Source organism: Tenrec ecaudatus, chromosome 9 (assembly GCF_050624435.1).
Source record: "Tenrec ecaudatus isolate mTenEca1 chromosome 9, mTenEca1.hap1, whole genome shotgun sequence".
Taxonomy (NCBI): Eukaryota; Metazoa; Chordata; class Mammalia; order Afrosoricida; family Tenrecidae; genus Tenrec; species Tenrec ecaudatus.
In genome coordinates this window covers 66,047,046-66,073,799 of record NC_134538.1, presented here as the reverse complement: position 1 = coordinate 66,073,799, position 26,754 = coordinate 66,047,046, and the positions used below count along the sequence as shown (strand labels likewise).

The 26,754-nt window shown below is 39.7% G+C and overlaps 1 long non-coding RNA gene across 1 annotated transcript in view; it reads left to right on the top strand.

Annotated features, from left to right (window-relative positions):
• Positions 1-26,754, top strand: part of LOC142456387 (uncharacterized) — a 63,604-nt gene that overhangs the window by 32,660 nt on the left and 4,190 nt on the right. Inside the window, exons 2-3 of the long non-coding RNA XR_012786069.1 lie at positions 2,144-2,300; positions 4,498-4,592. This is a non-coding gene — a long non-coding RNA (uncharacterized LOC142456387). The remainder of the gene's footprint in view (positions 1-2,143; positions 2,301-4,497; positions 4,593-26,754) is intronic.

Sequence of the window (26,754 nt, the reverse complement as noted above, 5' to 3'; positions counted from 1 at the left end):
TTTAATGCACAAATAAAGGCATAATTTAGAGTTAATGTGTTAAAAATGAACTGTGGGACAAATTCTTATCTAAAATGAAAAAAAAGTTTAACTCTACTGTCAATGCTTTTCTAAAACATCTCTTTTAAAAGATATTACCCTGAATGAAATAAATCTTTTAACTGCTTTACTTGGAGGTTTATCTAAGACAAAGAAATGGATTCAATATTTATTTTCTCCTTTCCTATTCAATATAGACATGTGAAGTTAGGATCTCCTAATATAGAGAAGTGATGCCATTTCACCTTTGCCCTCTAAATATTATATTTGAGTCTTTTCTAGTGGATAAACCATCTGTTATTTTGTTTCATATCTAGAGGAAATGTATACAGTTGCAGCATATTTTTCAAGTCACTAAAGGATTCTGCAAATATTCTCATATGGAATCACACTGTAGTGGCTCTCTCTGAAGGTGTTTGTATGCTCTTTCATTGGCAAGAACAATAATAGTCCCTAATTCAGATCAGACTCCCAATCCAAACAGACCCCCCCCACACACACCCCTACACATGATGCACACTCAGACACACACATCTAAAACACACACACACACACACTCACACACACACACACACACACACACACACCTGGTTAGCAGTGATTTTCCCAGACTGTAACAGCAAAGAACATACCAGTTTCCATCTTTGAGAAAATTAGAGATAAGGCAATCCAATTTGTCAACATCTCTATGGATCAAAATGTCTACCCAAAAACTTAAAAGAGAGAATGGAAGAAAGGGCACTGCCACTGCTTGGGCAGGTGTACCTTTAATGGCCCTCCGTTGGAGTCAGACCTGGATCCTGGCATTATGAAGAGCCATTTTTTCCCTCTCAATAAAAATGTGGATGTGTATATTATAAATACATGTATGTATCAAAATTTTGTTATTTTAACACTTTCACATGCACAATTCAGTGACATAATTGTGGTAATCATGTGATGAGAACATCAGAAAATGTTTTCTATTTGGGAGTTAGGAAATGTAAATTGCTATCCTAAAGTATGTGAAGTTAAAAAATATTTAAATTCTGAGGGAAATTCTGACATTTATCCAACTTATTTGAAAATCAACAGCATAGCAGTTTTCTTATTTATGATCTCCTGTAACATTTTCACATATTTTCATCACACCTCTAATGTATTTGGTTATTTGGTTATTTATTTGAAATCATTTTGTATAATTTTTTACAGTCAGCATTTTGAGTCATCAAACTCTTTGTACGTCTCTGCCTACTATCACATTTTTATAACCTTTTTTTCATGGTTTTTGTTTAACTTTTACAAAGAATCAAGCGAAAGTGAATTTTGTAAAATTTTAATACAGTTATTAAAACTAAAATATTATGCATCACACTATCATTAAGAAGCAGCAAGTGTTAACATGTTAGTATATTTTCTTTCAATCTTTTGAGAGTATATATATATATATTTTCCCTAGCTTCTAAGGAGCCGTGGTGGAACAGTGAGTTACACATTGGGTTACGAATAGCAAGGGTTGCAGTTCCAAACCACCAGCTTCCCTATGGGAGAAACTGAGGTTTTCTACTCCCATGAAAAGTTGCAGTCTCAGAAACCCGTCGGAGTTGTACTTCCCTGTCCTATTTGGTAGCTAAGAGTTGGAATCAACTTGATGGCATTGAGTGATGTATATTGTTGTAGGTCTCGGAGTCCATTTCTATCATAACCACCCCAGGTTTCAGAGCAGAATTCTCTGGGTTGCTGGAGTAGATCACTGGGTTGAAGAATCAACCATTTGGCTAGCTTTGGCACCGCATGGCTTCTTTCTATGTAGTATGTGCTAACACAGAAAACCTGGGGGAAGGGAGACAGCGGTCGGTGTGAGAGATGAAAATGATTAACAGCATACAATCTATCGGGGGCTATGGGGGGGGGGTAGTGGAGAGGGAAAAAAGCTGGTACTGAAGGCTCAATAGAAAGTAAGTGTCTAGAAGAGAATGAGGTTCAACATATGTACAAACATGCCTGCTTCAGTCGACGGACGGGTCGTGATAAGAGTTGTACGAGCCCCCAAGAAAATGACTTAAAAAATATATAGGTACTTATGTGTTCTATGTAATATGTGTTTTTCTGTATATTCTTTAAGGGGTCCTGGTGATGCTGTTTGTAAGCATTAGATAACGGACCCACCAGACACTTTGGAGAAAGAGAGGCATCTGCTCCTGGAGAGATTCCTAGACTCAGAACTCATCACTGCCGTCCAGTCGATTAGGACTCAGCAACCCTGTGCAGCCTCTGAGGCCGTAAGTCTTTACAGGAGCAGAGTCTCCTCTTTCTCCCACCGAGCGGTTGGTGGGATTGAACCCACTCCTGTGGCTGGCATGCTTAGGTTTATCGTTAGTGCTACCACAGTGCCTGCACGATCGCATACCATTTGGAGCTTCATTTTTTTTTTAAGAGCTGGGGGTTTGACCTTTGTAACCTTATAGGGTTTACAGGGCAAGTCCTTTTGTTTGCCTGTTTACAATCAGAGCTCTTTGAAGAAGCACGTGAATAAAGGCTATTCCAGGTAACTCAGAGAGCAGCATCAATTCGGGGGAAGATACCAGGCAGTTATGCATGAAGAGAGGACAGCTGGAGTGAATGCAGGGAAGGCGTTTGTCCATCCAGCACAGAAAACTGCTGCAGGACACCCATCTGTCTTCCCCGGGTTCTTGTGCCAACATGCCACAGAGCGCTGAGTCAGAGGCCTGGAAGTGCAGCGCTCATTTGTAAAAGCAGTTTTGTAATCTGAAGATTGCCCTGTAAAAGCTGGAGGGGTGGACTGAGTCTGCAACACCTTAGCAAATTGTCATGCTGTGGATGAGAGGAAGACGGTTTGGAAAGAGAAACTTTTCAATTAAAGTTACCCCGGAGTTTTCCACAAAGACGTCAACATGAGGTTATTCACAGGTCAGCATTGACCTTGGGTTGCTGTAAAACCAGAGGATGGGTCTGGCAGGGGAAGGGTTTAGCTTGGATAGATGGCATTAGACATACATTTGGTGCATTCTTTTTACTGTAACTTTTTCTTCCGAATGTTTTCATATGAGGAGGGCCGGCCAACTGCTTTTATTGGCTATCAAAGTAGTGTCAGAAGTACTGCTAGTTAATCATTGTACCCTCAAGAGTCATGAATGTTTTGAGAATTTCACTGCCTTCTTGGCGCTTTTTCTTTCATTCCTTTCTCTCTCTCCCCTCCTTTCTTACTCACAAAGACATTGATCAGGATAAGAAGAAAGAAAATATTCTGAAACTGATACAAGAATAATTGTATAACTCTTCTTGATAAGATCAAACTATTGCATTTTGCGATATCTGAATTCTATGCCAATAAAGGTGTTGAAAAAAAAGCCTTCCTTTCTTCCCTTCTTAATGTTTCTCCTCTTACTTCACCTGTAGAAAGCCTTCCTTATGTAAAGCTGATGGGCCGAGAATCCTGTAGTGCTACAAAAATGCTGACTTTGGGTTTGAGATAATAATGTGGGACCCCATGTTTTAAAGCCTCTCCTTTAAGATTGCTACTGAATAGGCCAAATCAGGGCGGGGAATCTGATAGTACACTCAGTAACAGAGAGGCCACCCACTATTTATACAAGAAAATTAGGAGGAAACTCATAAACAGATTCCAGATGAGACCAAATTTACCATGTGCAACGTAAAAGGCAAGCCAGGACTTAAGAAAAAGTTTCCTCCAAACTCCCAAGTCATGGAGAAACTGGAGGTAGTGATTGGCAACAGGGAAGCTAAAAATTAGGGGAAGCTGAAAGTTACTTTACAGGTGTTGTACTCAGTGTTGTAAATCACAGACGCCATCCTGGCCTACAGTTGCCTTGAATGCCGTCTGAACTCAATCCAACACAATGAGGCCATTGACTCCAATTAAAAGTAATTGTTTGAAAATTGAGAAAAGAAACAATGTCCAGATACTTTGGGAGATTGCAAGAAGTACGCTGGAAAAAGAAAAACAAAAAACCAGGGTACAAACCCTCCTCTTAGTCAAAACTTTGGGAAATGTTGGCTCTGCCTTTCATTTATTGAGTGAAAGCCTTAATGAGTGAAGCAGGAGCTTTGCCATGAGGATAACTCATTAAGACTTCCAAGCCAATTAGAGAAGTAGTGTGATGCCCATTAAACTGGTGTCCCAGTCTGGGTTCTCTTAAAAAGCAAAACCAGCAAAGCTTATATATATATATATATATATATATACACACACACATATACATATATATACAGTTATATGTATATCTACATGCACATGTCTATGCACACACACATATCATACATGTATAGGTATATATATATATATATATATATATATATATATATATATATATATATATATATATAGAGAGAGAGAGAGAGAGAGAGAGAGAGAATATATATCAAGAAAGTGGGTCACAAAATTCAGTAAGCATGCAAATTCCATGCTCAAGAAAGTTTCAATCTCTAACTTGTTAGGCTGAAGTCCCGAGAAGAGTAGCTGCAGGGGGTGATAAAGCCAAGCTGGGCAGGACGACAACAGACGTGTGCGTGCAGAACTGGATGAACCCAAGGTAAGCAAGTCAGAGATGGTAGGCTGCTGCCTACCCTTTCTTCTTTGTTATTCTTCACTTCATTTAGCTCAGACAGTAGAAAGCCTTCGTTAAGTAAGCTAAAAGGATCAATTGGCTCCTCGTAGATCTCATTTGGGAGATGATTACATTTTGTTAGATCAGATCATGTGGTAGCACTAGATCTTAATTTCCAAATCACTATGAAATTTGGTTCAGGCAACTTGACGCAAAACCTTAATTATGACAATCGAGTTCCAACCATCAATATGGCAGAACAGTGAATCTCTCTGATTATTGTTCCTTCACTACTAATCACAATCAAAAAATGGACTTTAGATCAAATACAGCTTTTGCAAGTAAAAGCTCTGCTCTTGTTTAGAACTATACGATGCATACTGGAACCTTTTCTGGTACAACTCATTTGACAAACTAAACACACAAAGATCCCCATGTTAAGGATTAATAAAGTGTAAGGAAAAACGAACAACAACAAACTATAATTCATGTGAAAAACACCTCTTAGTTCCAATAGACACAAATTAAAGGAATTAAGAGGAAATGTCCTTTCATGAAATAAATTTATTGGTGGGGTTTGAACAAGGGCAACGTAACCGAGAGGAATTACTGAAACCCAAATGAAGGTTGAGCATGATAGTGGGACAAGAGGAAAGTAAAAGGAAATAAAGGAAATAACTATGAGGCAAAGGGCATTTATAGAGGTCTAAATACAAGGATGTTCACAGGTAAATATATTTGTATATTATGATGGAGAAATAGATCTTTGTGCATATATTTGTAGGTTTAATATTAAGGTAGCAGATGGATATTGGACCTCTACTAAATTACTCCCTCAATGCCAGAACACTTAGTGCTATTAACCTGGCATTCCATGATACTCATCTTCCCAAAACAATTGCTTAAGACAAAGGTGTGCATAAGCAAATGTGGTGAAAAAAGCTGATGGTGCCCGGCTATCAAAAGATATAGAGTCTGAGGTCTTAAAGGCTTGAAGATATACAAGTGGTCATTTAGCTGAGAAGCAACAAAGCCCACATGGAAGAAGCACCCTAGCCTGTGTGATCACGAGGTATCTATGGGATCAGGGATCAGGCATCAACGAACAAAAAAAATCCTATCATTGTGAATGATGGTGAGTGTAGAGTACAGACCCAAAGTTCATCTGTTGGCAACTGGTCATCCCCTTACAGAAGGGTCACGGGGAGGAAACAAGTCAGTAAGGGTGCGTGTAGCAGGGTGCGTGTAGCAATGATTAAACATAAAACATTCCTCTAGTTCTTTAATACTTCCTCACTCCCACTATCATAATCCAAAGTTGGAGTCCATGCAAAAGTATCTCATAAGAAATATGATACAAATCCAGAGCATGTACACTGGTACAGATGAGAACTGGAAACACAGGAATCCAGGACAGATAAACCCCTCAGGACCAATAATGAGAGTAGCGATACCAGGAAGGTAAAGGGAAGGTTGCGTGGAAAGGGGGAACCTATCACAAGGATCACCATATAACCTCCTCCCTGGGGGATGGACAACAGAGAAGTGGGTGAAGGGAGATGTCGGACGGTGTAAGATATGATAACATAATAATAATTTCTAAATTATTCAGGGTTCATGAGGGAGGAGGGTGGGGAGGAAGGGGAAAATAAGGAGCTGATACCAAGGGCTCAAGTAGAAAGCAAATGTTTTGAGAATGATGATGGCAACAAATGTACAAATGTGCTTGACACAATGGATGTATGTATGGATTGTGATAAGAATTGTATGAGCCCCCAATAAAATGATTTTAAAAAAGAAAGAAACTTACTAAAATATTAATAAAGAAAATGCTTTATAATAAACTTAATTGTTTTCCTAATTGATAGTTGAAGTAAATTAAGTTAAACTTGGCTTTAGATTTGAAAATGTTTCCAATTTAAAAAGTAACAATATTATTTTAAAAATCTAAATAAAGCTAAAAATCCCCCTACTTAAAATATGAATTGACTCCTCCACACTGTAAGCATTCAAAAGTCTCCACACACTAAAAACCTTGGTGACTTCTCTCTCTACAGCACCTTTCACTGTTTACCTCTTCCAATACCTCTCACATTTGTTTGAATCCCTTCAGCAGCCTGACTATTCTGGCTTCTCTGAACCTGTGGGCATTTGCTTGCACCATTACTTCTGTGTGAAGTGTTGGGAAAGAAGGATCTTTCATCACAAACCTCAGCATTGAGATGTCTTAGATTATTTGGTTGCATTTGTCGGTAAGAAGCACTCAGATATTTCCAGGTTAAATTGATAAACTTATTTTATGACCTGCTTCCTCACCCAGAAAGGAGGGTATTCCCTGGAGAGCTCCGCTGAGCTGCTTGAAAGAGGAGGCCCTGCCACTTATTCTAATGTCCCTCACTGGTGTGGTTGCCATTCTTATTAATTCCCACTAAATAGCCCTCGTAGCTGGTCTGCTTCAGCTTCATAAATTAATCATACAAATTTAAATGGCAAATTTCCAATGAACTAGCTAATTCAACCAATCATCTGTGGACTTTTTTTTTTAAGTCTTTAAAAAGCCAGCTGCCAGTGCGACCAACTAAATCAGTGTAACCTGTGCTCTGTGGAAGTAGGTCTCCAGCTCTTTCTTATGAGATACCTCTGCATGGACTCCAACTTTTACCATTTTGGTTTGTAGTTGAGTTAAGCCCGACGCAGAAGGAATTTCTTAAGATTTTCTCATATTTTGCAGTTTTCCTTCCTCTGTTTTTGTCCTGGCTACTTGTCCTAGGAGTCCCAGTGTGATGTCTTCCTACTCTAGCCTGATTTCCTTGAAGTCTCTCACAATCCTATCAAATTGGATTCCCCCACTTCATGCTACCAAATACATTTGACTTCTCAATAACATTCTCTCTGCTGAGCTTGCTTGGTGCGTGTGTGTAGAGCGTATGTGTCAGGTCCTCACTGTACCCATAGACCCCCCAAATCATAAGTAGTGCCAAGCAAATAGATAAACATTGTGAGAATAGCAAGGGCACTGCAAAGTCTATCTTTCCTTTTCGTCTTTATTCCAAGGAGACCCTCTCCTTCAGCATTCAAAGAAAGTCGAGCCCGTCTCACATTAAGCCTGTCTTAAAAGCTGTGTTCAGAAACTCCAGTTCACACTCACACACCAGTCTATGTTATTTCAGGCTGATGTGATAATAAAACTGTCAATCCCATGAATACGAACTGTTTCTCTACTTGGAGTCTTGCTCATTTCGTGTATATTTATGTATTACTAGAAAAGCAGCATTCTTAAGATTGCTTAGATTGTTTTGATAAGATATGACTCTACTTTTCCCAGCATTTATTAAAAGAATCTTTAACAGTTCTTTAAACAATTTGCACACATTACTTTACATAACTACGTGATACAAATTACAGAGGAATCCTGCTTTTAAAGTATTGTCTCAATACGCTCAAGCAAGGAAGTGATTTCTGCTTATGTAATATTATTTTTTCAGACAGAAAAGTTATCAATGTTTGTGCATGGATCATATCATTTCTTTATGTTTCTGATGAGGAATAATTATCAAAGCTTATTCTTCTCAGACAAGATTTTTAAATTATATATCTTTAAAATATTTTTTGTTTTGTTTTTAAGAGTATTAATTAAAAAGCCTTTTGTTGTTGTTAGCAACAAAGAGTTCTGGTGTTTGCTAGTCGAACAATTTACTTGATGTCTAAATTCATGTGACCTTAAAAAAAACAAACAGTTTAGAATATGAAGAGAAGATATGAGTCTACAAAGGGCAAAAGACCACAGGGAGCAGCCTCCTCACCCAGTGACCTGTCGACATCAACCCGTGACCATCTCTGCTTTATTGATCTGAGCTTGAAAATTGGGCAAAAGGTTGCAGCTTCTAGCGGGTAATTCAGTAGAGGCTACTTTTGAATGGTATAGTTCTGGGGGGAAATAGAGATTTAGCATTCCAGCTCCATTGGAAAAGGAAACAAGATGAACAGAGAAAAAGAAAAAAAGGATATTATAGAGAATTCCAGAAAATTTGTTTAGCCTTGGTTTTCCCATTTTGTCCAGCCCAGCCCTCCATCCCCTCCTTACCTTTCCCCCTCCTATTTTTAACCATGAACTTGTGTTTTCTAAGAGAGGTTCTATGAAACCACAAACATGAGGTGACCACAGGTGCTATATGTGTGTTCACTTCCTCATACCCATTTGGATAGAGCCTTTATAATGCCCCATAAACACAGAACGGTAGTGGGACAACACTGTGGGAGAGTTTAGTGAGACTCAAACTAGTGTACGGTAACTCTGTTGTACTAACTGATAGAGTTATGTAAGTAGAGACTCTGGTGGCCCCAAGAAGCCATGCTTTCTGTTCAAACCCAAACTTTCTTAGAACACAGGAAGAAGGCAATTGTGTTCAAAAAGTCAAAAAGTGCCGAGGAACCTTATTATATCACGCGTTACTTGTGTTACTTCCCTAGAGTAGCTAACTGCTAAATCTGAAGATGATGGCAGAAGAACAGGGGACACTAAGGCAACTCATAATTCTTTTCTTTTCAGTTGTTTCCTTACTCATCAATTAACCAAAGGGGAGAGAGTGCTGTTAGAATGTGTGCTTATTAATAAGTGAAATAAAAGCAATTGCATTCCTTTAACTATGGGTTCCCAGGGCTCTGACAAAAATTAAATGTGAATTGTATGATTTTGGTGACTCTACATAAAAGTTAAATGCTTTTATATTTGCATCAAACTAGCGTTACACAGTGGTAAAATGTATGCTAATCCTTAAACTTTGAGAATTTTTCTTCATTTTAAATAACATTAAACAATACATAAAAACAAAACACCATGGCCAGTCAAGAGATCTTGACAGAATGGTAAAAACTTTATATTCCAGCAACTTTAATGATATTTGTTCCCAGCTTTTTGAGTAAGGAGTCCCAACTTCTTTCTTTGGACTAAATCTTAAAAAGCACGTAGCTAATCTTGACTTTGAAGAAAAAGGAAGGAAAGATCAGAGCTTCATTATGGAAGGTCCACAGATGGAGTCTGTTCCCCTGGGTCCTAAATGACTTCAGCATCCCTTTATGTTTCTACTTTGGTCTTAAACACATCCATCTTTTTACTTTTAGCCACGACCCCTCAACAGCTCCTGAGTTCCTGATCTCCTCTTGGTGTGAGGAGGTCATACATATTTTGATGCCAAAACATTCCTCTCTTCTTGATGTCAGTCACGGACTTCGCAACTTTCAAAGAAGTGCAAAGGTCTCTGGGCATTTTGTATTCATCCATTCATTCACTAGGAATCTGTCCAGAGCCTATGATGGAAAAGCACTGTCCCATGAGAACAATTGTGCTTCCTGCCCTGTAAGAGAAATAGACAAGAACTACATACGCATAAAACTAAATGATGTGCAATTTAATTTAAAAAACAATAGAGTACCAAGGAAAATAAGAGGGTGACTCCTTTGCGATTGGGGTGGAGGAGAAAGACAGTCACAGTTGAGGGAACAGCCCTTCAGGCAGAATGAACAACATGTGTGTGAGAGTAGGGAAGATTTAGTGTAGGGAAAACTGACAGAAGGTCCGTGTGCTCGTAAACACAAACACCAGGAAGTGTTGGGTACAATCCTATTGTGCTTTTCTTCCCTCCTTCTGTTGATTTTATACCTTTTCATACCTGCATGTAGTTGTATTTGATAAAGAAAAATGGGTAAATCAAACTTAGAGTAACCATCATTTCTGAACTCAAATCCAGTACACAAGATAAGGCCTTAAGCATATTTTGTGTGATGGAGGACAACTCACTTATTTCACCTGTAACGTGGATGTAAACATGCAAATTTCTCCTGGTAATCCCATGCGTAATTGGATCAGACTTTTGTTAGCTATAGATGTTCATTGACTGATATTTCAAAAGTACTAGATCTTCTTTGTTTGTCTTAAGTCTTGACGCTCTTCTGAAACCGATTCAGCATCCCAGCAATATACAGACGTCCACTGACAGAGGGTGATGGCTGTGTGTGAGGTGCATGCACTTGTGTTCCAACTTGGAGCTCCCATGGGGAAGGTGGGGATTTTACTGCAGATTAAAATGAGAAACATTGGAAATGAAGGCTCTGGTGCAGAGCTTCACAAAGGATGGAGGCTTAATGAATGCTTGTTAATATTAACATTATAAGGAAGTCAAGATATATTTGAAACCTAAATTCTCTCCTCATAGTCTGCATGCTTCATCTTGAGATGAGCCAAATTATTTCATAGGATAAAGATCTTTAGAAAGCATGTACATTGCAAATCCTATTTCAAAATGCAACCCTATATCAGTGAATCAGCCCGACCACTCCAAAACTTGGGTGTATATTGTGCTTAACACAGTCATGCTTTGATGGACTGAAGAATCTGATGCCAATCGACCAATTTATTTTTATAGCATTAAATCCATTATTGAAAGAGGGAAATAACTTTGCTAGAATGTGTTACTGGCCATCTGCTTAGCCTGGGCCAAATTAGTATAGAAGGATATCTTTCCAAATGGAAGCAGCCTGTGAGTTTGATGAAATCTATCATAAGCTCTGAAAGTGCTCCAGCATATTTCCCAGGTGCTTTGTGTATTAAATACAAATTGATGCCTTTTAGTTTTCTTAACTCAACTTTGATCGACCCATCCATTCATCTAGTTACTTAACAGATATTCATTAACTACCAACTACCTGTGGGGCACTGTTCTAGGTACAAGAGGTAAAACATTACATAATCCTTCCCAAAGTCCCTAACTTCAGAAGCGATATTGCTCTTTCTGAGAATCACAGCACCAACTCCCAGGTAAAGCTCAGGATAAGCTTTTCCAGACAGGTCTTGACAACTGAGTGGAAAGCAGGGAAAGTGGAGAGTAACATGGTTTATTTCTGCTTTGGCTAAAAAAATAGTCAAATGTACATTATAATCTGACGTGTTTCCTTTACAGGGCAGTGAAGATCGTGAACTAAATGAAAGTTTATAGTCTATGATATCATTTTATAGTATCTTCTATTAAAAACAACAACAACTCACTGTCATGGAGTTGATCCCTACTCATGGCGACCCTCTAGGACAAAACAGAACTGCCCGTTTGGTTTTCGAGACGTTTAAATCTTTACAGGAGTGGATGCGATGCCTCATTGTCTTCCCTTGGAGTGCCCGGTAGGTTCAAACCGCTTGCTCTGTGCTGAGCGGCTTAATGAGTAGCCTGCTAAGCCATGAGGATTCCATAGTAATTTTTTATTGATGCCTGAAATATCATCCCCTGCTTACCCAGCTGCTAAATTCCTTCCTTGAGGCAAATCCTGTTTATAAATTGCTCAGTTTAATATATATCCATTCCCCCGAATCAAATACTTCTTTTATTCTCCCATGTCAAACTCTCCACTCTTCCTTTATAAACCATATCACACTGTAGTCCCCAGAATAAAGCCCTGTAAAAGATTTATATGCCAGTGCCCTGGCATACAAAATATTCCAGAAAACTCTAGTGAGTCGAGTCAATACAAAATTAATAATTTACAAATTAGCTTATTCAACATTGAGATATGTTCTCTCACTTCTCAAGTAAATGTCAAACACTGGAATATGTCATCAAGCAAGTGGTCCCTGGGCCAACTTCACTTTTGTTCAGTAAGTTACACCCACCCCTCCAGTATGGAAAAGTCAGTGTCATCCTCTAAAAAGGAATGTCAGCAGAGATCACATAGAGAAGGGAAAATAATCTGCTTTCGGATAATTAATACAAGGCTAGCCTTAAAGAGGGGGAGATTAAAGATATGGCAAATGTTGCTACCTGCCACTCCTTTCCTCAGTCTAATCCCTCATGTCCCTTGGTTCTGCAATTTGCTACAACATCTCAAAAACGTCGTGAAGTGTTCAGAAAAAAAAAAAGACTCACTTGATTGTGGGTGCTGTTAAGTCCCAAATCCAATCTTCAGACTTCTGTCTGGAAGATCCTCCTTGTGCACAAGGCTGCTGAGGCTGGAGAAATCAGGTCAAGTGATAGACTGCCACTCAAGTCTCAAGATTCCGAGATCAGGCAGAATCCAGCCAAACCCAAGACCCGGAGCTTGTCTTGTTTCCATCCATCCTCCATCAGGAAGGGAAAGGCACTAAAGGAAATGATGCTGGAGGTGTGTCATGTGCCTTTCAGCAGCAGTCCGTACCTCCAAGGCAACAAAGGACAGTGCAGAGAGTCACACTTGCATAAGGTAGAGTCTCAGAATGCGTCCCACCTTGACCTTGTATTAGCACAGTGCAGCACTCTCTCCAAAATAGGACTGGAACCACAGGCCGGGAGACTCGCTTCTATAATACATCATAAAAGGCATGACTAGAAGAGCCATTTTAAGTAATTGACAATGTCTCAAGAAGTTTGGAAAAATCATTCTAAATGTGCTAAAGTTAAGATAAATCTACCAAAATTAAAACGTGAAAAGAACCAGCATGTCTTATTTTACAAAACAAAGCTGAAAACAATACTAGTTTTCACAAAATTTTAAAAACAATGTATGGAATCACTTCTGTAAGATTTGAAACATGAAAACTTTAGACCAAATTAACTGGTAAAAGAGTTTTCTTTCCCATCAGGAGAGCAAACAAAATTAAACACAAAAACCCACTATCATCCAGTCAATGTCAGCTCATAGCAACCCTCAAGTTGGACAGAAACAGTCCCTAGAACTTCTGAGACCATAACTCTCCGTGGGAGCAGAAGACTGCCTCTTTCTCCCAGGGAGCAGTGACTGGTGAGTTCAAACTGCCGACCTTGTGGTTAACCCACTATGCCAGCAATGCTCCTTTTTTCTGACACCATTAAAAATTACATTTGAATGATCTTAAGTATCACCTTTGTTTCCCTCCTTGGTCATCGATTCACCCTTCCCTGTGGCCCTCAATGCTGTAGTTGTCCGGCCTTCGGAAGTACTGGGTCTGGTTCCTTAACTTTCTCTCCAACTCAGACCAAAACGATGTCCCAGTTCATACTGCAAATCTCAGGATGGCTTAGCATTAGCTCAAAATTGCTAATTAAAGTAGAAAGGACACTATGTGTGGTAGAGGACCAAAGAGAGTGAAGGCTATTCTCAATGAGATGGATTGACATAATATTTTTAATGATGGACTTAAGCCTACCAATGGCCGTGAAGACGGCACAGGACCGGGCGCCACTGCTTTCCACTTGCGTATGCTCTCCGTGAGTAAAAGCTGACTTGACCGCAGCAAATCACAGCAACGATTAGAGTGAAGGACGTTTGGTAGTTTAGGTTTGCAAAGAGGGTACGCACACATGAACCCCCTCCCTACAATAAAACTTAAAATAATTAAGAATCTAGAGTAAAAGTTTTCATTATCTGAACTCCTAAAATATTAATGAAACCCCAAAGCTTGTAATAAATATTTTATCTATAGCACCGATTCCTGCTAATGTGAAGCCATCTATTAAATCAAACCTTATGAAAGGCTCCTGCTTCGTCGATAGAGAGACGGGGTGTGGGGGGACAATGAGATTTGAATGTGTTCCCTCATGGACCAACTAGTGGACCTTCAACTCCCAAGACAGGACAAAGAGCAACTTTTCCAAGGGGAGAATGTTAGGTGAGCCAACGAATAAAAGTAACAGGTAGTCTTGAGTGTATAGTACAAGAGCATTGCCTTTAGCATGATGGCGTACTGGTGGTATGGTAGGCTTGCTATTGAGCTCCAAACCATTAGGTTAGCAGTTTGAAAACACCAACCACTCCAACAGAGGAAGGTTAGGTTTTCTACTCCAGGCAGGCTTTATAGCAGGGGTCCTCAAACTACAGCCCACGGGCCACATGCAGCCCGCCAAGGACATTTATCCTGCCCGCCGGGTGTTTTTGCTGCTACTGCCTGTCCTGCTTAGCAGCAGACTCGTCCAGTGTGCATAGAAATTTGTTCATTGGTTTTTTTTTAAAAAAAAAAACCATAGTCCAGCCCTCCAATGGCCTGAGGGACAGTAAACTGGTCCCCTGTTTAAAAACTTTGAGAACCCCTGCTTTATAAACTCAGAAACCTGCAGGGGCAGTTCTCTCCTGTCCTACAGAGCCACTATGATTCAGAATCGCTCCATAGGAGTAAGCATTGATTTTCTTTATCATAATACTAGCTATTATGTCTATATCAGTTTCCTAGTGTTGCTGTTATAGAAATACCACCAGTGAGTGACTCTTTCTTTTTCAAGTTTATTACTATTATATTTATTTTTTTTTCATTGGTACAAAATCCACATATCATACAATTCAGTAGTTTGATCATATTAAGAAGAGTTGTACAATCATTATCACAATCAGTTTTATATCATGCTCTTCTTTCCTAAACTCATTAAAATAATTAAATCATTTTATTGGGGGCTTGTACAACTCATCACAATCCACATATACATCTACTGTGTCAAGCACTTTGTACATTTGTTTCCCTCATCATTCTCAAAACATTTGCTTTCTCTTGAGCCCTTGTTATATTTCCCCCCAACGTAGCCTGCCATAACCCCAAGAAATCATTCATCCAGTTATTGTATCAATAAATTTGCCTATCCTGGAATTCGTATACAGAAAAAAACACACCAAAAAAACAAACCTAACAAAAATAACAAACTAAAATGGAGGCAATCCTCAATCAAAAAGAAAGGAGAAAATATAAAAAACTAGAACAAATTTAAAATAGGCCAAAAGGTAAAGCTAACGATAAGGTGTTAAATATTTACCTAACTGCACCTATGATAATCCAATGTCAAGTGCACTCTGTATGTCAGCAAGCCTATTCACAACTCTCCACTATGATCAGAGGGAATTCCCTAGAGGCTTCATCCATGAGTATTTTCCCTCACTCTTTCTTTTAAAGGAAGTAATTCTAAATTTGGTTCAAAGGGAAATCAAATGATGAGATATTACATTTTAACCTAACTACATCTGCCAAAATGAACGTTACAATGCTCTCTGTCTGCTAGAAAGGTTACTCACATCCTTGGACTATGGTCAGAGGGAATTCACTGGAGGCTTAATCTAAGTGTGGATCCTGCAAATGGATTTCGGGCTCCCACTGTCATCCTCAGCCTTCTGCGCACCAAACTGGTACAATTCCCTTATTCAGATTTGGATTGTCTTATTTACAATCATTGATCACACAGACTGGTGTGCTTCTTTAAAAAAAATCATTTTATTAGGGTCTCATACAACTCTTAACACAATCCACACGTACATCAATTGTGAAAAGCACATTTTTACATTCATTGCCCTCATCATTCTCAAAACATTTGCTCTCCACCTAAACACCTGGCATCAGCTCCTCATAATTTCCCCTCCCTCCCCGCTCCCCCTCCCTCATGAATCCTTGATAATTTATAAATTATTATTTTGTCATATCTTGCCTTGTCTTATGTCTCCCTTCACCCACTTTTCTGTTGTCCATCCCCCAGGGAGGAGGTCACATGTAGATCCTTATAATCGGTTCACCCTTTCCAACCCACCCTCCCTCTACCCTCCCAGTATCGCCACTCACACCACTGGTCCTGAAGGGATCATCTGCCCTGAATTTCCTGCGTTTCCAGTTCCTATCTGTACCAGTATACATCCTCTGGTCTAGCCAGATTTGTAAGGTAGAATTGGGATCATGATAGTGGGGGAGGAGGAAGCATTTAGGAACTAGAGTAAAGTTGTATGTTTTATCGTTGCTACGTCACACCATGACTGGCTCATCTCCTCCCCAAGATGCCTCTGCAAGGGGAACTCCAGTGGCGGACAAATGGGCTTTGGGTCTCCACTCTGAGCTCCCCCCCTTATTCACTATGATAAGATTTTTTGTTCTGATGATGCCTAATACCTGATCCTTTCAACATGTTGTGATCACACAGGCTGGTGTGCTTCTTCCATGTTGGCTTTGTTGCTTCTGAGCTAAGTGGCCAATTGTTTACCTTCAAGCCTATAAGACCCCAGATGCTATATCTTTTGTAGCCGGGCATCATCAGCTTTCTTCACCACATTTGCTTATTCAGCAGTTTATTCACTTTGTCGTGTCGGGAGGGTGAGCATCATAGAATGCCAATTTAATAGAAGAAAGTATTCTTGCATTGAGGGAGTACTTGGTGTGCTTCTTCCATGTGAACTTAGTAGATGCCTCACTTAGATGGGTGCTTGTTTGATTAGAAGCATTTAAGATGCCACATGCTATTCTTTCTGCTAGCCAATCACCATCTCGTTTCTTTGCCAAGCTTTGCTATAGCACCCATATCATCAGTGATCTCTTAATGAGGACAAGCATCAAGCAGGGCCATGACATAAGAGGTAAATTGTTCTCAGTTTGGCCTAGCATTAAATGTAGGCCTCAAACCCATTCATATATCTATGGCTTCTATATGTCTCTGGTTCACCTCAAAGACATCATTGTCACCTTATCTTAGAGAATATTATATTCTCCCTGGGGAAGATGGTAATTCTATTGATAGTATAATTAATTTAGCTAATGGTATAGAATTTAAAAGAGTTGAGCAAAGAAAATCATACAATTATAGGCTAGCTATGAACTGCGATATATGAATTATTGACTTATACACATTAAACTCTTAAGTGACTGGACACTATTTAAACAAGCAATGGGGTTTGGTGAAAGGGCAAAACTTTCAATAATATTTATTGATAGGGGCAGAGTCCCACCTCCCAGATGCATGCTAAAGCAAAGAGGGCATTAAAATCATACGCATATGGTAGTCCCAGGCACCCTCCAGGCAAGATGTTTGAACAAAAATCCAATGACCACCAATTCTCTACCTTTTTCACACTAGTCATCTAATTCTTCTCACCCTAGGGAGTTTCAGCCTTGAGTCCCAGGGCTTTGGGTGACTTTGAGGTAAACGCCAGTTCATTCAGTGGGGTTTCCACATCCAGTCCTCCTGACGTGGCCTATGAAAGATGCTGTGTGTCTTCAAAGAACAGAGTCTAATGTCCAAGTTGTCTATCATGCATGGCCTGGGACAGGAAGGTCTAGATTGAAGCTCAGTCAAAGGTACCCATTTAGGAAGATATTTAGGAAGATACCAGGCATATTCTCCCCTTGGGTTGTATGTTAATATGTTAATCATTTTTTCCTGATAAGAGGTTGTCCTCCCCCCCCCTTTTTTTAACCAACAGAAATGTACTCACCTTTTCCAAGATATACATGCTTCCCTCCCCCAGTCTTCACTTGAGCTTCCAGGAAAGTTTGCTTCCCACTTGTAGGAGTGTGTCCCTTGATTTAGAGCGCCCTTTGCACCATTTTGTATGGTGGCAACTGAATCATCTCCCTCTCCCCACATCTGGAAACCCTAACTCCAGCTGGGTTGAGGTCTCCTCTGTACATGCGTATTTTAAGGTGTGCAGATAGAGGTGATGCTGTGTGGTATATGAACACTAGGCAGGTTCTCTGCTTTGCTAGAAGATTGCATGTTGGGGCAGAAGCCTGTCTTCATCTTGGTGTGTATCCTTTGAGAAGCTGGCATACACAGTATTTGTCCTTTTGTAATTTACATGCACCTTTCGTTTCCCTAGAGTTGAAGCAGCAAGAATTTAAAACTCATCACCGGGCTCTAGGAGCGGGTCCTTCCTGTTCCACGTCAGCTTCTAGTAGCTAGCCATTCTTGGAAATTCTGGGTTTGCATGTTTGTTTGCCTCCATTTTCATTACATAGTATCTATCTTCTCCTATTTGATCTTGTATCTGTGGTTAAGACTTTCTTTTTATGAGTTCAAGGTGATTGAGTTTAGTATATAGGGTATGCCCACTGTGGCCTTATGAGCAGAGCATTAGGTTCCCCTATGAAAACTACATCGATTATGTTGCACCCATAGATGATATAGTATTTAGAATTTATATGCATATTTTAGGATAAAACAAATAAATCCGCGACAATATCCAAGGTTTAACACTAAATGAGAAAAATAATGTAGAAATGCCTAAATCTAACAACAGGTTTTTTAAAAAGCTGAGAATAATAACAATAACAGTAACTGTTTTCACTGTGTCCTGAATATCTACTATGTCTTAGGAATTATTCTAGGCTTTTTGGATTTCATTTTCTCAGCATCACTGAACATAATTAATTATTTAATGAGGATTTTATAACCAATGAAATGCCTAACACATAACACACTTGAGATTCACACTCAGTTCTCTGGACATCACAGTCCGCAGGTTTTCAACTTCACAAGGCTGATTTAGTTCTATTTACAAATTTAAAATCATGGTGGGGAGCCAAGGAAGGAAAACATTCCTGTGATTATGACCAAACACCAGGAAAACAATCAGAACAAAGACAACAACAGCAACAGCGAAGGAGGTAGAAGAGAGAGGGTAGGCTCGGCATTGGGGAAAACATTCACAAAAATAGAATCACGATTAAAGTGATGTCTTCAAAATGATCTGGATTCAACACAGACCTACTGCCCTGGCCGCTCTGCTTTATCTCATTAAGTGTCTGGTTATGGATGGGCAGATCTGCCATCTGTTTAAATAATAGTTTCCCGTTCTCGGTGAATTGAGGGACAATGTGGAGGACAATTCGTGTCGTTCCCCCTGCCATCTTACTCTCGGCTGGAATTTGGATATTACAGGATCATCATGCTATCAACATACCTGGCATCTGTTTCCAGCTATAATTTTACCATTCACCCACCCAGCCTTCCTGCCAGAGAGAAACCTTTCTGGCCAGAATTCTAAATGCACAACTGTGAATGCTCACTCACGAAAGAGCAGGGGACAGATTAGGAACACTTCCAGTGTTCTCCTTCGGGCAGTTCCAGAGTGATGGACGTGACTTCCTGTAAATCTAAAGATAGGCTATTTTAGAAATTCACTTTAACATTGATGGACAACCGTGGGGGTTGTTTCCAAATAACTGCTTACTGGGACTGAATTTAAGTTGGGGCCCAGTAGCAAAGAAAAGAGAGCTAGATTAAGATTTCTTCAGGGTACACCCAAAAAGGAGTGACTGGAAAAATGGTAGCTATATATAAAAGGTCGTGACTTTCTATGGGAAAATTGGCTCTTTACATACTTAATTTAAATCATGAAAGCATCACAAAATGATCAAAAAAATAATGGCTAATTTTATTGGTCACTATGAAAATAACTTGGTGTCAATGAGTTTTGTTTTGTTTTCAAATGTACAGCAAATCCTGTGGTAAGTGCTTTAAAAATTAATGTATGCCATTCTTATAAAACCCCTGGGGCTATAGTAATTATCATTGTTACTGTTAGTACTTTTATTTTCCATATGAGAAAACAGGTTTAGCAGATACGTGACCTATTTCATGAGGTTAAGAAAATCCTGTATCTCTTGGGTGGCCATATAATTGGCCATATATTGGCCATATAATTGGCCATATATAATTGGCCTGTATCTCTTGGGTGGCCATATAATACCAAGGAACTTATGAGAGTTAAAGACAATATATACAAAAAGTGAACTCACTGCCATTGAGTCGATTCTGACTCACAATGACCCTATAGGACAACCCTACCAGACTGAGCAAGAATCTGCTCTATAAGACAGGGTAGAACTGCCCCTGTGGATTTTTAAGACTGTATGTAATTTTCATAGAAGCAAAGAGCCTTGTCTTTCTTCTACGAAGCAGCTGACAGTTTTCAAGTGCTGACTTTGTGTTTAGCAGCATAACACAGCGCCACTATGCCACTGGGGCTCTCATAAGTAAAACAGGGTCCGATGAACAGACCAGGGCAGCCAGCACAAGCTGGGACAGGCCTCTACAAACTAGGACATAGGGTGACCTTGCTCCAGCCGCTCCCCCAGTCAGTGACAACAGAGAATAAATATTGTCATGGATTACATTGTGTGCCCCAAAAGTATGTGTTGCAAACTTTAGCCCTTAAGCCGGTGCCTATAATTCCATTTTAAATGGGTTTCTTTGTATTATTCATGAACAATATTCCTACAGGGTGCGTCTTAAATCAAGCTCTATTGTGGTATGAGAAGAACAGATTGAACAAGAAAGGAAGGAAGCACAAATGTGGAAAGAGAGAGATGCCTTGCTACATGAAGATACAAAGGAATCTAGAAAGAGCAACTAAAGAGACATGGCTCTTCCTTCAGAGTCCAAAGAGAGTGCCTACCCCTAGATACAGCACCCTGAAGTTGGACTTCCAGCCCACTAAACTGGGAGGAAATGACCTTCTTTTCCTTAAAGCTACCCCTTTGTGATCTATCTAGCAGCTCTAGAGAACTAAAATAAATGCATATGGCAACACCTCTTAACAAATCTCAGCTACTGTTGCCTGGTGAATTCTCAACTATGCTCAATTAACTTTTAGCAAATAAATCTCAAGAATCCAAAGCCCTCAGCACTCCCTGCCTCATTCCATGGCCCTCCTCCAGGAAATTACGTCACTCCATTCAACTATACAAGTAGTGATAACACCACCAGGAATTGAAAGACTAAGTCATGGCCCCCATTCGCATGTTTTGTGAGAATTGGCACTTACTAGCCTACAGGTTAGCAGTTCATATGAAGGGCCTAAAAAATTCATGTGCACATATATGAAAGGGCTTCCAAAAGCTCATGGATAATGTGCATTATATATATATATAATCTATGCACTGATTTTATTTCTTTTTTAACCAAAACAAATCGATACTAACTTATTTTAACATGTCTGACCAGAATCTAGTTTGAAGAACTAAGGACCATTTATCTCGGACCTTTTATTGTGACCCCTTTCAGAGAACTTGCTAGTGGCTTCCAGTCGCCATCTGTTTCTGGACTAAGGGTGAAGGAAGCTGATGTTTGCATCATCCATTAGTCTGTGGAACTCGTTTTATTTTCATACGTCTTTAATGTTCTCTCTCATTTTTTACTAGACTGGGAGAAACCTACAATTACATCTAAGATGGCCACTCAGACACTTTTAAGATCCCAGTTGCTACCTGGAAAAGTTGGGTGTAAAACATTGTATTTGTGGACTTCTATGCCGATTGGCCTTGGTGTTGCCTAACCCTATAATCCTGAGCCCAATTGACCATGTTGACAACTCTTATTTCTATTATATTTTAAAGACGATTTGGGTTATTCATAAATCTTTCAACATCTTGTTAAGTGGAGGATCTGTTCACTTGTTCAATCTAGTGCAGGTTTCTTTCTTTCTATTTTCTCTATGTTTCCAATCCATTCTCCAAATACCTCTCAGATCTGTGTCCCAGAGAGAGCAACCAGTCCTCTAAATACAGAAAACTCACTGTGGGTGGAAAAATGAGTGGAGGGGAAATATGAAAATATTATAAGTGCCAGCATCATTCAATTTTGTATCCACTTGTATTCTTTAAGTTCGATTTTTTTAATCACCAAAATTCATGTCTATATGTCTGAATTTATTTACACACTTGCCATTCTATCTTTGTCCATTGGGCACCGATAGCCAATCATTCTTCCAATTTAAGATTCTTTTGTCCTGTTTCACCTGCTGGCTGGAATTTTTTTTCTTTTTCTTTGGCATGACATCACATTCTCAGTGATTTCTTTTCAACAACCTATTGCTGACAATGATGTGAATTGATGCAAAAGTCATAGAATAATGTAATGAGTTCTCATAAGGAAACTTGCAGTAGTCTATTTTTTCTGCAATAAAGAACAAAGTATTCTATCAATTGAATAGTCTACTTCATTGAATTGAGATGGTAGTCAGTACATGAACTCACAGCCAAGAGCAATCATTGTGTTCTTATTCCTGGCAGTCCCGTGGGACGTCAGTGAATTCTCATGTAAATATCCCATGGGAATGCAGAGGAATGCCACCAGTTGAGAGGATTTTATTGTAGTAACCTTAAAGACATGAGTTGTTTTTAATGTGCTTTCAAAGGTTCCATTGCTATTGTTAGATGCCATTTGATTGACGCCAACACAGAGCAACCCTACCTACAACAGATAGACATGGTCCAGTCCTGCACAATCTTAACAATTCGGCAGCCCCTGGGTCAGCCCATCTCAATCCACATCAACCAATGGATGGTCTTCCTCTTTTCTGTTGACCTTCCACCTTACCAAGCATGATGGGCAAGATCAAGTTGATTGTTTATTGTAATTCTTCCTCCTATAGCCTAGGTAAAAGGAACTAGCCAGTTGTATGCAGTACTGTTGTTACTATTGTATAATGTTATACTATTAGCCTCATTTTAGAATCCAAGGCATTCTGGGATGCCATAGATAATTATAGTCACTCCATGTCTGGCAGGGTAGGGAAGCTTTTAAGCAAAATATCAGTTAGGCCTGTCTGATAAATTATGCCAGAATATAGATTCTAAGAAGGTTAGATCTGAGAGAGAATACATTTCCTATTACCAACCATTAGGGGAACATTTTTAATAAACAAGCAAAACGTGGCCTCCAGGCTCTTTTTATTACGGTATGAAATGGGATCAGTTTACTCTAAGCTCTGAATGCAATAATAATAAGAGATTAAAAAGACACATTTGTTAACACTTTTTGTTTTGCTCCTATCTTGGCACACCTGTTTGTATCTACCATGTTTTGTTGGCTTTAAAGATTTTTAAACAATCTGGTGTAGAACAGACTATATAATAAAAATATATATTTCTCCCCATGTTATGCCTTGCACAGTGATTCCAAGCTCAAGTTTGAAATTATTTGATTATCGCATAGCACACAAAAGCCCTACCAGGTTTAGACAGCAGATCCTAGCTGTTTGTTTGATAAGAACAGCTAAGAATGGCATAGGGCAAGGCAATGGTCCAATAGTTATATGTTTAGCTGATAACTGACAAATAGCAATGGTTCAAACTCCTCAGTCATGCCTCAGAAGAACACACCGGACTATATCTGCTCCCATAAAAGTTATATCCTAGAAATTCCTCTGCCTTCCAGGGAAGCTATGAGTCAGTGTCACCTGGAAGACGCTCAACAACAAGGAACCATATAATGTTCAAGTGACTCTCTGAGCCAATGATTCCAAGTGTAAGGCTGCATCTTTGATCAGAGAGCATGCTACCTCTTGGGGATTATGCCTGGGGAAAATACGTTTTTAAAGCCCCAACTCACAGTTTAACATGAAAAAAAAAACCCAACTATTTGCAAAGATAGCACAGGAGTAGGATTCAACATCAGCCATGTGTGTGTTTGTGTGTTAAGGGGATGGGGGGGGGGGGCAGGGAGAAGGTAGTGGTAAATAACATTACCAGGAAGATAAGTATCTCCCAGTTGACATACGCAGATTTCCATTGCCTCTGGTGTTGTTATAACTTGACACCGACACAGTGGTATATTAAATGGTGTATTTAACCGACTTTCTCCTGATGAAACCTAGACAAGGGTTTGTGTGCAGGCAGTTAGTTTACTTTGGGGAAGTCATCCCAGAGATCAGGAGTGAAGGTTAAATGAGTAAAACAGGGAAAAATGAAAAAGAGTATTAAGGGCATTTTTAAATCGGCTATTGCTGAGATCTATGAAGATCTGATCTTGCCCGGACTTTCCGAACAATCACTGAAATGGGACTCAGAACTGTCTGCTAAGAAGACAGAAAAAGGAAGTGTTTATCTCTTGGTGGTTATTTATCATTAACTAGGGATTCTTGGTTCAGTAGGAGATCAGTGAACGAGAGGAAAGCCATCAGCGAGCTAGATTGGCACAGGGGCCTAACAAAGGTCCAAACAGAACAGCGATAGTGCGCATAGTACAGGATCAGGCGAGGTTTCATCTGTTGTACTGAACCTCACTGTGAGTGGAATAAGACTCCACAGCCTCTAAAACTGAGTGATATCTCTGCGCATTACCACCATCACCACCAATAGTTGCCATCACGTCAGTGCTGGCCCATGGCAGCCCACGGGTTTCGTAGTAACACTGCGCTGCACCGAGTTTGCAAGGCTTTTAGAAGCAAATTGCTAGACTTTGTTTATCTTTCAAGCTACCATTGGTTGTGTTCAAACTGCCAACATTTCATTGAGTAGTCAAGTGTTATGTTGTCTGTGCCATGCAGGGAATCCAAGGCTATTTATACAGGTGTTCTCAGGAGATTCCCGTAAGTGTCTTATGTCACAGAATAAGAGCAGCTCCAGGGCAGGAAATGGCATACATACCAGGCGCACATGAGGAAGTTTGGATGCACTAAGTCAGTTGCCATGCAAACAATGAGAGTACAAGACGGGTCTTGAGATCAGGAAGCCTGGAGATTCAAGAAGTGTCTAATCTTAGCCACAATTTGCCTTCCTCGGATCCATTTGTGCTTTCCATTCATTACCCTGTCTTCAAGGGGAAGCCAGATACCCCAAGTCTTCAAGGTCGAGGCCAGCTACCTTAAATAACAAGCTGTACTACAGGAAGGTTAAAGTAACAAATGACAATTCTAACTGCCACAACTAATCATGACTTAATTGTATTCACACAGCCGTGCTGCAAATTCTAGATTTCTATCATTATTGACCAACACTTCATTTGATCTAGGTCGCTTTTCCCTTGTGCAGTCATAGACCTTAAGTCCTAAAAGATTGAATCTCTTGCTACATTGCATGGTTATGGTGGCCGCCAATATTCATGTACAGATATCATGAGACCTGGGAAAAGCAAGAGAACTCCAATAGTGGTTGTATTCCTTCACTGTGTCAACATCTCTAAATTTTTATGAAGTCAAGTGCCAATTACATCTGCCAAAATAGCAATTCCTTTCTTACCCTGCTGCTCTATTGGAGTGATAAGCCCCAAATAACCAGGTAGCAGTCCCAGTTGTTGTTGCAATATAATGCCGTTTGTCCCCAGATGGCAGTATTCTTCCTTAATCTCACACAGCCTAAGGTATTAATGATGGAAATCCACTATAATAAATACACAAACGGTTTGCAGGCATGAAGATCTCTGGCATGATGGTGTAAGAGACAATTCTATTTATTTATGACTGTATCCCCAAATTTTCCTAATTATGAGGCTATGAATCCCTTGGGGAAGATTGGGAACATATACTTGCAGAGTCATGGTTCTCAGGGGGACCATGCTTTCTCTGAAGTCATTGGGCTGTGAGTCAGTCTATGAACTGCCTGAGAACTGGAAACTGGGCAGGAGCTCAGACATTCCCAGTCTTCTGATCTTTATCTCTCAAGTTTTTCTAATAATACTCTACAGTTGCCCTTGTATCGGGATCCTTGGAATACCATGTTCCAAAATCATCACCACTCTGCATGTGCCCACTAAGGTATATATGAATATCTTACAATGTGGTTTTCGCCTTTCCAGAATCCAGTATCTTCCTTGGTACCAGGGTCACCGCCCTGTGCACACAGCTCCTACCATAAATCCTAGTCTACTAACAGCCACTACTCAGCTTCTTACTGAAGGCAGAGGGAATTCTTTAGTTTCACATCGTACTAGATTTTAACTTTCGCATACCCCTGAGATTTATGACCCATTCATCCATGGTGTACAAGACAGTTCCATTTCCTCCAGACTATCAATGTTCCCAAATATTAGGAAGTTATCACAGCGGAGTACTGGAAGAAACTCCAGGTATCCTTGCTAGGACATTAAACGACTATTTACAGGAAAGCACTCACCTGTCATGAGACACCCCTCTTTTCACATATGCTTCTGAGCCTTGCTTTCATCAATGGGCTCAGGGACAGGACAGAGTGTGGGGGTGGCACAGGGGTGTGCAGGGTTTGGTTCTGTTGTGCACAGGGTCGCTATGGATCAGAGCCGACTCGTTGGCCCCGACCAATAACAACAAGTCTAATGGTTAAATATTGAACCTGAAAAATTATTCCAAAAAACCTTATTAAATCTGTATGTTGAGCAAATAATCAAAGAATTTAGACTCTATGAAGAACATGACATCAGGGTTGTAGGAAAGCTTATTAACAAACAGAGATATTCAGTAACACATCATCACTTGCTGAAAGTAGGACTGAAAACTCTTTCTTTTTTTTTTAAATAGTTTCACTAGGGGCTCATACAACTCTATCACAACTGTTATCACAACTCTTATACTTCAATTGTGTAAAGCACATTTGTACATTCAATGCCCTCATCATTCTCAAACCATTTGCTCTCCACCTAAGCCCCTGGCATCAGTTACTCATTTTCCCCTCCCTCCCTACTCCCTCGTGAAACCTTGATAATTTATAAATCATTAT